This window comes from Acipenser ruthenus, chromosome 6 (genome assembly GCF_902713425.1).
Source record: "Acipenser ruthenus chromosome 6, fAciRut3.2 maternal haplotype, whole genome shotgun sequence".
Lineage (NCBI taxonomy): Eukaryota > Metazoa > Chordata > Actinopteri > Acipenseriformes > Acipenseridae > Acipenser > Acipenser ruthenus.
The window spans coordinates 13,260,027-13,274,819 of NC_081194.1; the positions used below are offsets into that span (position 1 = coordinate 13,260,027).

General features: G+C 36.9%; 1 protein-coding gene across 2 annotated transcripts in view; it reads left to right on the forward strand.

Annotated features, from left to right (window-relative positions):
* Window positions 1-4,972: 4,972 nt before the first annotated feature.
* The window catches only part of LOC117411440 (elongation of very long chain fatty acids protein 5), a 33,069-nt gene continuing 23,248 nt past the window's right edge, over window positions 4,973-14,793 (forward strand). Inside the window, exon 1 of one of the 2 annotated variants that reach the window (XM_034018989.3) lies at window positions 4,973-5,130. The gene's annotated coding sequence lies outside the window, so the exon portion shown is untranslated. Of the gene's footprint in view, window positions 5,131-12,259; window positions 12,536-14,793 lie in introns of those variants that run through there. The other variant, XM_059025036.1, reaches the window with a different exon arrangement.

Here is a 14,793-nt window from a genome sequence, read left to right on the forward strand (position 1 = left end):
TCCATTAGTTCCATCTGTATTCTGTCCCTTTGTGAATCAGCCAAAGGTGTCTATTTCAAATTTGATTTGAATTTATATCATTTTTGGGGCAATTCTGAAGAAATTACATTTTCCCATGCTTTTAACTTCATGTTTACAAGCCATTTATTGAGAGATGTCATTTCCTGTGACGATCTGGCAATATAGCACTAAAACTGACAAATCGAATCACATTTTGCTCAGATGAGCTAAAAAGAACATAAATGTAAATTCAAGTACAACAATGTACTCAAAATTAATGTACTGCGTTTTTGAAAATAATCACTATTAGTGGAGAGAGTTCTTTTTGGATTTTAACTTACCACACAGTTCCACCAGGGGGCATTCCTCACCTTTTGCACACTTCCTGGTACACACTTCTATGCAGTGATTACAAAGGTACCACGAAATGTTCCTGTCAGAACAACTGAGGAAGTCAGCACCTCCAGTCCCTTTTTTTTAAAGTATCAAAAATGCTTATTCACTGCCAAACATTAACTACTTTAGATGTGTAATGATTGCAGTATAGGATACTGACCTTAAGGTTAGGGTTTCGGTGTCGGGAGAGGATTATTCATTGTTTTATTAACAATAATATGATAGCCAATGAGAGTCCTGACAGGCAAATTTCGTGTTACCTTTGTAAGGACAGCCACTTCTACAGCAGGCACAGGATTTAGGTGAACAATAATAGGCTACCTATGCATATGTTAAATGATTAAGTTGTTTTATAACATAACTAATAGGCATTAGCATTTACAGGACACCTTTCTTATCATTGATGTAGCTGGGTTTTTTTTTTTTACTCCACTGGATGGGGCTATTAGCTGAAGTAAGTTATTTTAGTACAGAGGTATTTAACATTTTAGCATTAAGATGTAAGCTTTGACAAACACACTTCAAATGGCATAGCTAAAGCCACTCTGCATTATCAAGAATGCATATCTGTGGAGGAGTCTGTGGAACCAAGTAAATGATTATATTAGAAAAAAAGGAAGTAGCATTTTCTCTTTAACCACATGAAAGTAAGTGGCTACAGTAACTGGAACAAGAGGAAGTTCTCTGTTCAGCAGTACTGGTAACTGACCAGGTGTCTGGTGTATTTCACAATGTTTATTTTAAGTTGGAGCTTTTCTAAAATAATAATAATAATAATAATAATAATAATAATAATAATAATAATAATAATAATAATAACTTTATCAAGCAATTGCTATATGTTAGCACACTAGCAAATATATAGGAGGTACTTGTATTTGTATTTCAGTAATGTGATAAACTGCTCATTTTGAAACACAGGAAATGTGTGTAACATGAGGCACACGTAATTGTCCCACCGGCTCTAATTCTGAACAGTTCACAAATAATTGTTTCCAACTTCTTAATTTCGAATAGAAAAAAAGGCTTCACTTTTAAATGGCTCAACTTGAACAACTTGAAATGGTAATTAGTTATACAATGTGGATCATGAGTGCTTCCCCCCCACCCCTATATACATGCAGCACTCTGTGCATAAAACCATCTGGTTTCATCTAGCTTTACAGATGGGTGTGACAGAGTAAAGTACATGAGGGAGTTCGTACAATGAACCAGGTGCTGAACAGGGATGCAAAGTATTACATGAAAGAGTAAATAGTGCTGACATCGCATTTTAATTGTCTCTATGCCACCTATTGGATGTTTCTAGGTGATTTTATGCTCCTTTTTTCAATGCATGGCTGGTTACACAGACACCAATTAGCACTAATCTTGTACTACCTAATGTTACCATAGTTAAGGTAGTATTTGTATTTGTAACGCTTCAAAGCTAGTTTAGAAGTGTCTCAGAGGTCCACTCGATTCTGACACCCTTAAGAACTCATCACAATTGCACGATTAGTTCTCAAGATATAAATGCTGGGAATAATAAGGGGATGGAGAAAGCCAAAATGTAAACACATAGAAAGACTATGATTATTTTTTCTGTAAAGTATATACACTTTTGCTCAATTCACCCGCAAAAATCTCTGTATTGTTTAGTTAAGAGATAAGAGGCAGGTCTTCTGGTTGTAGCCATGGAAGCTCAGCCATGCTGAAGTTCTAGCCATCAAAAGTTCTGTCACTTGCTTGTGAATACCAAACCAGCAGAGGATCTTAAAGAGACAGGTTTAAAATATGGGGCGTAACGTCTATTCAAAAGCACAGTCTTTAAATAGCAAAGGCTAAGCGTAACTATCTAACATGTCTTTCATATATATTAACAAGAGAAAGGTTTGCAAAGTGCAGTAAAGCAAACATGCTGTAGTGCATCCACAGTCAACTTGATAAACTCATGATCAATGATAGTAAATGCATCCTAAGACATGTTAACAGCAAAAATACTGCAATTTTTGATTGCCTCCACCAACTTTTCTTCATCATCCTCCCAAAGTTCCTTTTCAGAACTATTGTTTCACAACAGCACTTTACAGCTCTTTCCATAGAACCATTTGCCACTACAAATTGAATTTATTACGAGTTGTTTCTTTCTTATTCATTTTACTACATTGGTGCACAGTATTCAGTTATATATTGTACATTTTCTTCAAGTTTTTTTTTATTTGTATCTTTTTAATCTTCAGTTAATGTGCAAAGACTTCACATACTGTACACCCAACTACAGTATTACTGTTACTTTTATTAACTCCTGCAAAACTACTATTCAAAACGATTTAAAAACTATCAGCACCACCTTTGGGACTGAACAAAGGTTTAGCCCTTTTGATGTTACATCAGCAGAAGAAAGCAGACATCATTTTGATCTGTTTCTATTTATGACAGTGCTGCTAGATGCATTCATGACTGGTCTTTATGATGAATTGAACTGGTTAAACATGTTAAACACATACTCTAAGATGTGCCAAACCTCCCTCCCCCTACAAGAAAGCACCCAGAAATACTGTGTATGCTGTTATGTAAACTTTGCTATGTAGATTCCTGCTGACCTACTGGGGCAATATTTAAGCAATAATGTGTGCTTCGTACTGATACAGCCCTCACCTCAGGTTCTCTTCAAGTGTATTATTGCACTTCTAGTGATTTGTAGTGCATGGATTTGGAATTGTGATGTTCCTGATTAGAATTAAATGAGACCCACACCATTGTTTCTACTCTTTTAATATAGGATTGGAAAGTCAGAGTCAGAGTGCAGGAAATATCTAAGCTCTATTAGAAATGTCTTTCACACCTGTGAACTCTTGTGGAGTATCCTTTAAGCAGTACATTAACAGTATCTTAAACCCTGCGGTTTGATCATTTTAATGGTGATTGCTCCTTAAAACAAAGGTGTGTAGGATTACTGCATGTCTTTTTGCATGGATGTTAAAAACTGTAACATTTATATTAACTGCTGTCATCTTGCCAAGACATGCTTAAACATCACATTTGTGATCTGGTCAAATAAATACATTTATTTAGATTGAATACCTGTAATTGGGGTCTGACTGGAACGACGGACAAAAGAAGATGAGAAGAGGAAAATGTTCTCATTCATTATTTAACTATTCAGCATCTTATTGAATGGGCAGGAGATTACAGCTGTCTGTTCAGATCCCAACAGACGAGAGTGGCAGTATCTCAAATGGTTCAGGCTTTTTCTGTGGATATATAGGTCACTGCTTCACCATCCTTCATTTTCAGTCCTCTGACTAATCCCAGGTATCCTCATGTAATGCTAATGTAGAGTACAGTACTTAATTTGGAAAGTTGCAGCCATTGCCACAATATTTGAAAATACATTATATTCCTAAGAAGCGAATCTCAGCTAATTTTACTGTGGATTATTCTTAAATATGATTTTTTTTTGTTGAATTATATGTGAATTATCATACAATACAATATTTGTAGTTGGACAGTCGACACCAATACAGTCAGCAGTGCACAACCTCTACAGAAACATGACTGTAAAACCTGTTACGTTGTCTGCTGGTCAAAAAAAAAAATCAATGCATGCCATAGAATGCTGACAAGGTCATTCACAATGCTAATTTATTCCTAAAAAATATCTGTTTTTATTACTGGTGTGACGTTTCTCAATGGTATCTGTTCCCCAGATTGGGGGAACATCCAAATATAGTCATACTTTGATGTGGTATACTGATTCTTCATGTTGATTTTACAGGAAATACATACCTCTCTAATCTTGTCCCATACCATAACAATTATTATATACAAACTATATAAAACTAGTTGCAGTTTTAAATTATGTTTTTTTTTACATTTTAATGTAGTGCCTCCCTACCTCACTTTAAGAAACCCCTTCCTCTTTTTTTTCTTTTTTTAAACTTCTGCATGTTGATTACAGTATCTGCCTGTAACACTACGCGAGGGATCTCTGCCTCCTTTCTCACTGTCACGCTAAGTCCTGATTGGCCGTCGCTGACACCAGATGAATGGGGCGACATAGCGGAACTGTTCAATTATCAGCCTATTAAACCGTTACGATCCCTTTTCATCTAGGGGTGAGGTTAATCTGTCAAATTTGCTATACCAAAAACTGAATGAGTGCATAATGTACAACAAACACTGCTTCACTGTCCATATGCTATGCTCCTTAACAAAAAAAAAGGCAATTACAAACAGACATTACTTGTTTAGTTGGCGTTTCATTCAAAGTTGAGCGACTAGCTTACAGTGAGCCGGTTTTTTTTTTTTTTTAAAAAAAAAGGCAAATAATATTAAGTTGAAGTAACACACAACGTTCTGGTGACTCTAGCCTTTAGCAGCAGGATGATGTTTATTTTTAATTTCATATTGGAGGGATAATTATAATTTATTTATTTTTCTCTGTGGATAAGCTAGTCGCAGCCTTGCAAAAATTACGTCATGCACTTTGCTTTCAATCAAGCAATGCCTTTATGTTTCGTTTTGCTCTAATATTGATTGTACTACAGGTGACGTAGTTGTCGGAATACTGTAGAGAGAATCACATGTCCACATTATGCACAGCTCTATCTGGGCACGGTCAGAAGCACTGACGCTCTAGGCTCTGAGCCAGGGAGTTATGTGTTTCTGTTTCCACAGGCAACAAGTCAGCAGCTCTTTTCTTATTTTCTGTAGAAACTGGGAATCCACGGTTTAACAGAGGGAACAAAGGTAAGATATTTGTTACGGTGGAAATTATTCTCATTTACGTTTTTAAATAATAGCTACGTTTTTGTAAGCCTACTTTTAATACGTTTATGTTAAGGCATAATATACTGTAACTGTTCAGCCAGTGTAATTAATGGCAGTGAATACAGTCAACGCCTTCTTCCACAGCGCCTGGAGGAAGAAATACGTTTTAGAATAGGGAAGCTTGGGTATTTGTTTTATTATAGTCTGTAGGCTACATTCGTTTTAAAAGTCGATTACTCCAAAAGAGTTAACCATATCAGTAAAATAATGTTTTGCGCAATGTAAGTAACCGGTAACTATCTGTCAATTTACAGTGTAATAAACGTTGATGAAGAAGAATAGCATGCAAAGTTACTGTTCTGTTTGTCTTGTGAGGCTTGTCATTCGTTCATCTGATAGTTTTTTAAATGCACAAAAGGTGTTGAAATAGTTTAATATTTTCTTGCTGCCATTGTTTCTTGACGGAAATGTAAAAGGGAGTGATCAGGCTAATTTCATTCTCGCTGCAAAACACCTTGAGGCTTGACAAGCATGCACTTGTTTACAGACAGTACTCGCAATTGCAGTTGCAGACAGACTATTCTGTATGCAAGGCACAGACGTGCAGATTTTTATGCATATGTACTAAGTGTAGACATTTCAATAAAGTTTGCTTTTATGTTGTTTTTCCAGTTATAAAAAAAAATGTCTTAGGGTGGTCAAATCTGAAAACAATCATTTGATTTTAATGTCTGTATTTACTGATTTTGTGACAGCCTGATAACTGCCTGAACTGATTACCACATGAAATATATCAGGCAATTGTTGAGTTTTTAACCTCTCTCGTCAGGGGATTCCCTAGGAGGTGCCGTTTCAGACAAAAGTCTGTCAAATACGTCGGCAAGTGATTGGTCATGTTTCGGCGCGCAAGGAATCAGGTTGCGGCGCAAAGGAGTATGGGATATATACAGCTCAAAAGAAATGTTTGTATTGAGACAATGGAGCTGTCTCATATTTTGCTGTTTCTATTGAGATAATGGAGCCGTGTCATATTTCGCTATGTTAAAAAAGTGCATCTTGAAGAAAACGACACGTTGACAAATTATGACGGTACGTAATTATTATGAAAATGGTATTTTCTGAGCACAGTCCCGTATTGTGACGTATGCTTACAAATACAAATATGTAACATTTTGGTAGCATTAGTAACTTTGGGAATACATAACAAAATATTAACAATACACATAACAGTATATCTGCTGTGACAAAGCAAGTCATTGAATCATGCATCCCCACATGGTGTGTGGTTACTCACTGTATTCATGAAAAACTTTTTAAAAATGTTGATTTTACAAATTAATAAAGAACATAACCAATATTAACATAATCAGTGTTATTGCTTCAAAAGTCTCCTCAGCTTTACTCTTCCGAATGCTGTGCCACAGTATGAGACTGCTCAGAAAATAGCATTTTTCATAATAGTTGGTAATGTTGCTGTTTTCTACAAGAGACCTTGGGCACAAGTGAAATGTACTTAAAAAGTGTGATGCATTTGTTTTTTTTTTTCACATAGTTAAATATGACACGACTCCATTGACTCAATAGAAACATCAGCTCTATATATCCCACAGTCCTTTGCGCCGCAATCATGGCCCTTCGCGCAGCATAACCTGACCCCTCCCTCACCAAAACAGGAGCCTTCGTGCCGAATAACCTGACCCCTCCCTGCCAACCATGACCATTTGCGGCGCAAACTGATTCCTTGTGCTCCGAAACATGACGCTTCTCTCGCCGTATTTGACAGACTTGTCTGAAACTGCGCCTCGTAATTGATAGATATGAATTATGCAAGGATGCAGTAGAGAGTGGCCAGCCCTTTCAACACAGCTCACCACAAACAGTTATTAGTGTGTGTGTGTGTGTGTGTATATACAGTACTCTGCAAAAGTTTTAGGCAGGTGTGAAAAAATGCTGTAAAGTAAGAATGCTTTCAAAAATAGACATGTTAATAGTTTATATTTATCAATTAACAAAATGCAAAGTGAGTGAACAGAAGAAAAATCTACATCAAATCAATATTTGATGCGACCACCCTTTCCCTTCAAAACAGCATCAATTCTTCTAGGTACACTTGCACACAGTTTTTGAAGGAACTCGGCAGGTAGGTTGGCCCAAACATCTTGGCGAACTAACCACAGTTCTTCTGTGGATTTAGGCAGCCTCAGTTGCTACTCTCTCTTCATGTAATCCCAGACAGACTCGATGATGTTGAGATCAGGGCTCTGTGGGGGCCATACCATCACTTCCAGGACTCCTTGTTCTTCTTTACGCTGAAGATAGTTCTTAATGACTTTCGCTGTATGTTTGGGGTCATTGTCATGCTGCAGAATAAATTTGGGGCCAATCAGATGCCTCCCTGATGGTATTGCATGATGGATAAGTATCTGCCTGTACTTCTCAGCATTGAGGAGACCATTCATTCTGACCAAATCCCCAACTCCATTTGCAGAAATGCAGCCCCAAACTTGCCTGCAGACACTCATTCGTGTACCGCTCTCCAGCCCTTTGGCGAACAAACTGCCTTCTGCGATAGCCAGATATTTAAAATTTTGACTCATCAGTCCAGAACCCCTGCTGCCATTTTTCTGCACCCCAGTTCCTGTGTTTTCGTGCATAGTTGAGTCGCTTGGCCTTGTTCCCACGTCGGAGGTATGGCTTTTTGGCTGCAAGTCTTCCATGAAGGCCACTTCTGACCAGACTTCTCCGGACAGTAGATGGGTGTACCAGGGTCCCACTGTTTTCTGCCAATTCTGAGCTGATGGCACTGCTGGACATCTTCCGATTGCGAAGGGAAGTAAGCATGATGTGTCTTTCATCTGCTGCAGTAAGTTTCCTTGGCCGACCACTGCGTCTACGGTCCTCAACGTTGCCCGTTTCTTTGTGCTTCTTCAAAAGAGCTTGGATAGCACATCTGGAAACCCCTGTCTGCCTTGAAATGTCTGCCTGGGAGAGACCTTGCTGATGCAGTATAACTACCTTGTGTCTTGTTGCTGTGCTCAGTCTTGCCATGGTGTATGACTTTTGACAGTAAACTGTCTTCAGCAACCTCACCTTGTTAGCTGAGTTTGGCTGTTCCTCACCCAGTTTTATTCCTCCTACACAGCTGTTTCTGTTTCAGTTAATGATTGTGTTTCAACCTACATATTGAATTGATGATCATTAGCACCTGTTTGGTATAATTGTTTAATCATACACCTGACTATATGCCTACAAAATCCCTGACTTTGTGCAAGTGTACCTAGAAAAATTGATGCTGTTTTGAAGGGAAAGGGTGGTCACACCAAATATGGATTTGATTTAGATTTTTCTTCTGTTCACTCACTTTGCATTTAGTTAATTGATAAATGTAATCTATTAACATGTCTATTTTTGAAAGCATTCTTACTTTACAGCATTTTTTCACACCTGTCTAAAACTTTTGCACAGTACTGTATATATATATACATATATACACAGTACCTTGCAAAAGTTTCTTCAGATTCACAGCCTGACCAATGATCCTTCAACAGTGTGGTTTTTATCCAGAAAATGTGACAGCAACTTTAATGGTTCACAGGTGGAGGCCAATGGTAAGTTAATTGTGTCCTCGTTAGGGCAATTTTTTTCATCTGTGTAAACTGGGAGCTTCCACAGCACAGGGGTTGAATACTTATGCAAGCAAGATATTTCTGTTTTTTATTTTTCTTAAAAATATTTCCCAACATAAAACCAATGTCACCAGAGTTTTAAAATAAAATATCAAACAGAACACAATTTCAATGTACCATTTGTAATTCAGTAATATGAGAGAATTTGTCAGGGGTCTGAATACTTTTGCAAGGCACTGTATATTAACCCAGGCATTAAGTGTCATTGTCCTCATTTGAAGACAGGCTACTTTATAATTTTTTGAAGCATTTTACTGGCATTTACTGACATACATTTTCTCTTTAACTATATTGTTATGATAACTTACTCAAATTTTGTTAACCGCAAACGTTAAGTCTAAATGTAATGTATGAAATGACATAAATGCAGCTTATGTTCTGATTTTTTCAAATAAATTAATTACGTACCTAATGGGTTAATAATACAGCAGATGCTGCATGCTAGGAAAAGTACAGGACGTTTGTGTAGAGTTTTGGTAGTTTTAATATTCGACATGCTGTAAATCACACAGTAATGCTCATGTCCTGGGATTCATAATGTTCAGTATCTGGAATTTATTAATAACCTAATATCATTATATACCAGTTGAAAAGTGTAGCCTACATGTGCAATATAGCTATTTTTAAATAGTACATTATAATTAGGGCTTCTGAATTTTGGTTTTAACTGATAAAAAACGATAAAATATCCTGCAAAGAAAAAAGAAATAAATTGGTATATAGCCATAAACACCAGAAAACACCATTATCTTTTCAGCATTATCTTTTCGAGATATTTGTGAACATTGCAAATGTAAGTTGCATTTAGAGTAGTGTTATCGTTGACATTTGGTCCTGCACATGAGTTTATGTTCCAGCTAATCACGGTATACATATTTCAAATCTAAAGTTCTGACAAATCTGATAACTGGTTGTCACTGACAGCTTTTTTCACACATCATAACCAATGCACTCAATTATGTGAGATACATTGTTTTACAACAGAACAGTAAAATTAGGCTGTATATTTTGACATTGTAAATTAATAACTTGAATAAGTTATATAAAACCAAGTTAAATAGGTTTTTGCGCTTACTGGTACTATTGCACTGTACTAGATTTTTTTTTCTTTTTTTTCTGATTAATAAATATGATCTTTCTTTTACAACACATAAAAACAGATATATTCTGGCCAGTATTGTGTCACGTGACTATTCCTTATTTAAATAAATTAGAAAGTATGTTTTAAATAACAGGCAGTGCAGTTTGTAGACTACTGTGTAATCCAATAAGTTTTATATCTATGAGCCAAAAATAACAACTGGTCGACTTAACTACATCACCCTAGGATTGTTAAACTGTCTTCATTGTTACTAATGCAAGGTAGCAACTCTTGAGATGAAACATTATGCATTCAGTATAGTCAGACTACTCTATGTATCTTTTTTCATATAAGTTATTTAAAGACAAACCCCCATCCCACCCCTAACCCAAAAATGCTTTGGTGACCACACTGCTGAACTTGACAGTGAGAGTTAATCCTTCACTTTGACCTGTGACCTAAAGTTGACAAATTAGATTTTTTTGCTTTGCAAATGGTAAAGACCAAACGCTTTGAGAAATTGGCTTTGTACAGTGTACACAGCTATATGCTGTGAATCTGTCGGTCAAGTTTGACTTTGGGTATCATACAAAAAATAACCCTTTCATGACACTTATTTTAGAAACAGTTTGAGTTAGTGACTTTATATTTGCAAGGTTCTATAAACCCTCCATGATAAATACACAGAGACAATGACATTGACCTCTAACCTAACATGTAGGGTTGGAATAATTGATAATATCGATAATCCCGATATTTTTATTTTGCAGCGATAATTTTATTGTGTTGAAAATATTATTATCGATAATCATAATTATTGCCCGTGACCCAATGAAGCAGGAAGTGGCTATGCATTAAGCAGTAAGCAACACTGAACATGACCTGTGTGAGGCTTAAAACATGATCTGTGTGAGCACTGCGAACATTGGGAAGTTAAGTATTGATTTTAAACAATATGCTTTTAACTTTACATCATGGTTTCATTGTGATAATAATGTGTACACTGGCAAAGCATGAATGGTTTTCTAATATAAAAACACAAATATTAAAAAAAACAAAAAACGCTAGCTCACTGTAAAACATTGACATAAACATTTTGACGCAGGATTTTAAAAAAAAAACGTAAATTGAATGTAATTGCAAAAAGAAAAAAAAAAAAACAGAACCATGTCACACATTTAATATAGCCTAAACAACTGTGTTGCTTCTGTTGCTTCTTTATGTTATGTTCGACTGCCAGTGTTGTCTAGTACAATTAACCTCTTCACTGCTACATTGTTTGAACCTCTGGCTTTTCACTGACACACTGCAATGAACTATAGATGTACAGTATTAATGATACATATTTTTCTTCCATTTTACTTTATCTTTAAAACCATTTGACTAGATATGACATTCCCTTCACTGATGCCTCTGGGGTCCTTTGTTTTTGTCCCAAAAAACTCCCATTTCTAGTTTTTTTCTCTGTTGGGTATTATTTCAAATACAAAAGATCTACTCATACAAAAGTCTTGTTTTAATGGGTGTTAGAACAATAATATAATTGTTCTACATGGCTTTTTTTGTTGTTGTTGCTAACTCCTGTTATTATTCAATACCCTAATGCTACTACTTCTCACCTAGAGCTATGTAAAATAACAAACACAAAAAACAACATGATCTTCAGATAAAGTTTACATTGTTCCAGTGAGTTTTGTAATGTTAACCAAACAGCTCTTGGGAGGTATCTAATTAAAAGACAGAAGTCAAACTCAACTGTATCCTCATTCAGAAAATGTTGGCAGTCCTGTGGAATAGATGTGAAACATCAGGTTACATTTGTGCAACAAAAGAAATAGGCCTCTTCTATTTATGCAACTACCCTTTTTTTTACAATAGCAGTGCCATGGGAACAGATATATATACGAGGGTTCAGAGCACCCACTTATTTCTCCCCATGCGGTGCATATCAGGGTTGGGGTCAATTCCGAATTGAATTGAAATTCAGAGGTCAATTCCAATTCAAGTATGATCAAGTGTGGAACTGGTAATGAATTGGAACTGAGAAAAATCTCAAAGCTTTGGAATTGGAATTGAATGGGAATTATCAATTCCATTTAAATTCCACTGAACAACACCCATTTTTGCACAAAACTATTGCAATGAATTGCTTTAAAAAAAAACTGAGGAATAGTATTCCCGGTGTAGCCTGGTTCAGTAGTCAACACACCTGTATGTAATTCACACAATCACAACAACAGGTGTCATGACTGATCAGCTGATTACAGCTTAAGTTTCCAGAAGGAAGAGGAGCCTGAGATCACTAGAAGCCACTTCTATTGATAAATTGCTTGTTGTCATATTTACAAGTGAGTCTATTAGTATGACAATTGTGATGTGAATGTTAACTCCTGTTCTCAATTAATTGGACCGCGCTAAGCTGCCCTACAGCTCTATTTAAGACCCAGCCTTACACTCACTCTTTGTTGAGTACATGTTTGGAAAGGCAAGGAGGGCGACTGGGAGTGCTAGGCTTTGGCGAGTAGTTGGCTGTGTTGGAGAGTTCTTGAAGGCTTGCTTGGGTTTTGGACCTGGATTGGAAAAAAAAGCTACTTCCAACTTCATAAGGCACCTCAACGTAAGTATATTATGTGACAATCCATATCTTGCATGTCTAAATTTTTAGGTAATGCTTAGTGAATTTTATGATGCAGGTAGAAGATATTTAGTGCACATTTGTGTAAAAGATTTGTGGTTATATAATTGATGAACTAATAGAGGTTCACTAAAACTACTGTATTTCAATGGGTAGCTCTTACCTGATTACATTTTTTTGCATAGGATGCAAGCATCATACATTATGGTGCCTGTATACTAAGCAGGTCTTGCTGAATGATTTAGTATTGTCATTTATATCCTACCCTATCTTGTCGGATTAAATACAGAGAATTAGATATTCCATCTTGAATCTAGGGTTCATTATTGTAAGGTGATGATTAAATGCTGAGCTTCACCTGGTAATTGAATACTGCTTATTTTGCTAGATTTGTTGTTCAATGTGTTACATCGAACAACAATACATAATGTGGTGGTTTTTTTTTTTTTTTTTTTGTTCTGTGCATTTTCAGAGAAAGCAGCCTGACATCCTTGGAGAGTTTATTGATCAATCTGGCCAGACTTCAGGCTCTAAGAAGTGGGAGGCCACAGATCCTCGCAAAGTGAAACTTACCAACAACATTTGTTAGCTTCATTGCTAATGATCTCATCTGTTGAGAGCACAGCCTTTCGCGACATCCTTGGCACAGCTGAACCATGCTTCACCGTGCCCAGCAGGAAACACCTCAGCCAGAAGCTACTTCCTCAACGCATCTCCGGTGTTCAAGATCAACTGAGGCGTCAAATGCAGCAAGTCCAGAACATCTACCTCACCATAGATGTGTGGTTTAAGTAGAGATGAGGTCCTTTTATGGCATCACATATGAGGAGACTATTAAGTCTACAACATGGCTGACAAAGTTTCAGGCATAGTGACTGACAATGCTGCCAACATGGTAAAGGCATTCACCATATTTGCTCACACTCTACAGCTGGTTGTTCGTGATGCACTGGAGGAGGCTGGCACTAAGACAGGTGATGGCAAAGGTGTCCAGAATAGTATTTAATTTCCATAAATCCACCAAAGCAACAGTTACTGGAGGGACACTACAAAATGCAAATTTCAAATGCCACAAGGTGGAATAGCCAGCTGAAGATGCAGAGGTCCTATCAGAGATTCCTGCTCCATGCAAGCTCACACCGTACTAAGTGAAAGTCATTGGGGAACTCTGAAATACTGGAGGTCACTGAGAAGGTCCAGGGACACCAGGTAATCGCTGCCAGCTATATCATCGCACGTGTCCGATTTTTAAGTCATTCAATAGCACACATCACTGAAACCTATAACAACAAGATGGTGGTGACCATGCAGTTATCCTTGGAGACATGCCTTGCAAAGTTTGAGGAGAGGCAGGGTTTCACGGTGGCTGCAAGTCTGGATATTTGTTTCAAATTGGACTGGTGCAAGGATGAAGAAGTGCACAGCATGAAGGAACTGCTGACTAACAAGGTCACCTCCCTGCTACCAAGAGTTGCTGATATGGATGCATCCCATCCACCAAAGACACGCATCAAACTCTTCATATATGACCAACCACTCCACTGAAATCTGCAGCAATATCTCCACCACAGATGCCTCTTCTGAAATCTCCAAACTACCAGAGCCAACTCTGTCTGCCAGAAGATTCTGATCTTCTGGCTTATTGGAAAGGAAAATAGATGGAGTTCCCTCATTTAGCCCAACTAGCCTGCAAGCATCTAGCCATACCTGCTTCATCTGCACCTGAAGAAAGACTCTCTAGTGTGGCAGGCAGAGTTTTCAGGCCTGAGCGGTGCAACCTAAGTGATGCAAAATTTGAAGCGCTTATGATGATCAGGTGTAACAGAATTGATAAGTGATGGTAATATTTATTGCTGTATGTGTAACTCAGGCAATACATACTACAGTACAACGTTTGTCTGGTTTATTTTCTTTTGTATTTCTTGGATGTGTACATGCACATTGTACTGTAATAAATGTAAATTATCATTATTGCTGTCAAGTGGCAATAAAAAAATGTATATTGTGAGCGTCCCTTATCTTTTAATGCAAAATTATAAAATTTCATGGACTACAGGTAGAATTGGATTTGGAATGACAAAACTGTAAGGGAATTGAATGTATACATGGCTGGAATTAGAATTGACTAGATTTGATTTTTAAAAAAAAATGGATGTGGAGAGGGAATTGAATTTGAGTTCAATTAGTGGAATTTACTATTTATTATTTTACAAACAATATTTGTGTTTTTATGTTAGAAC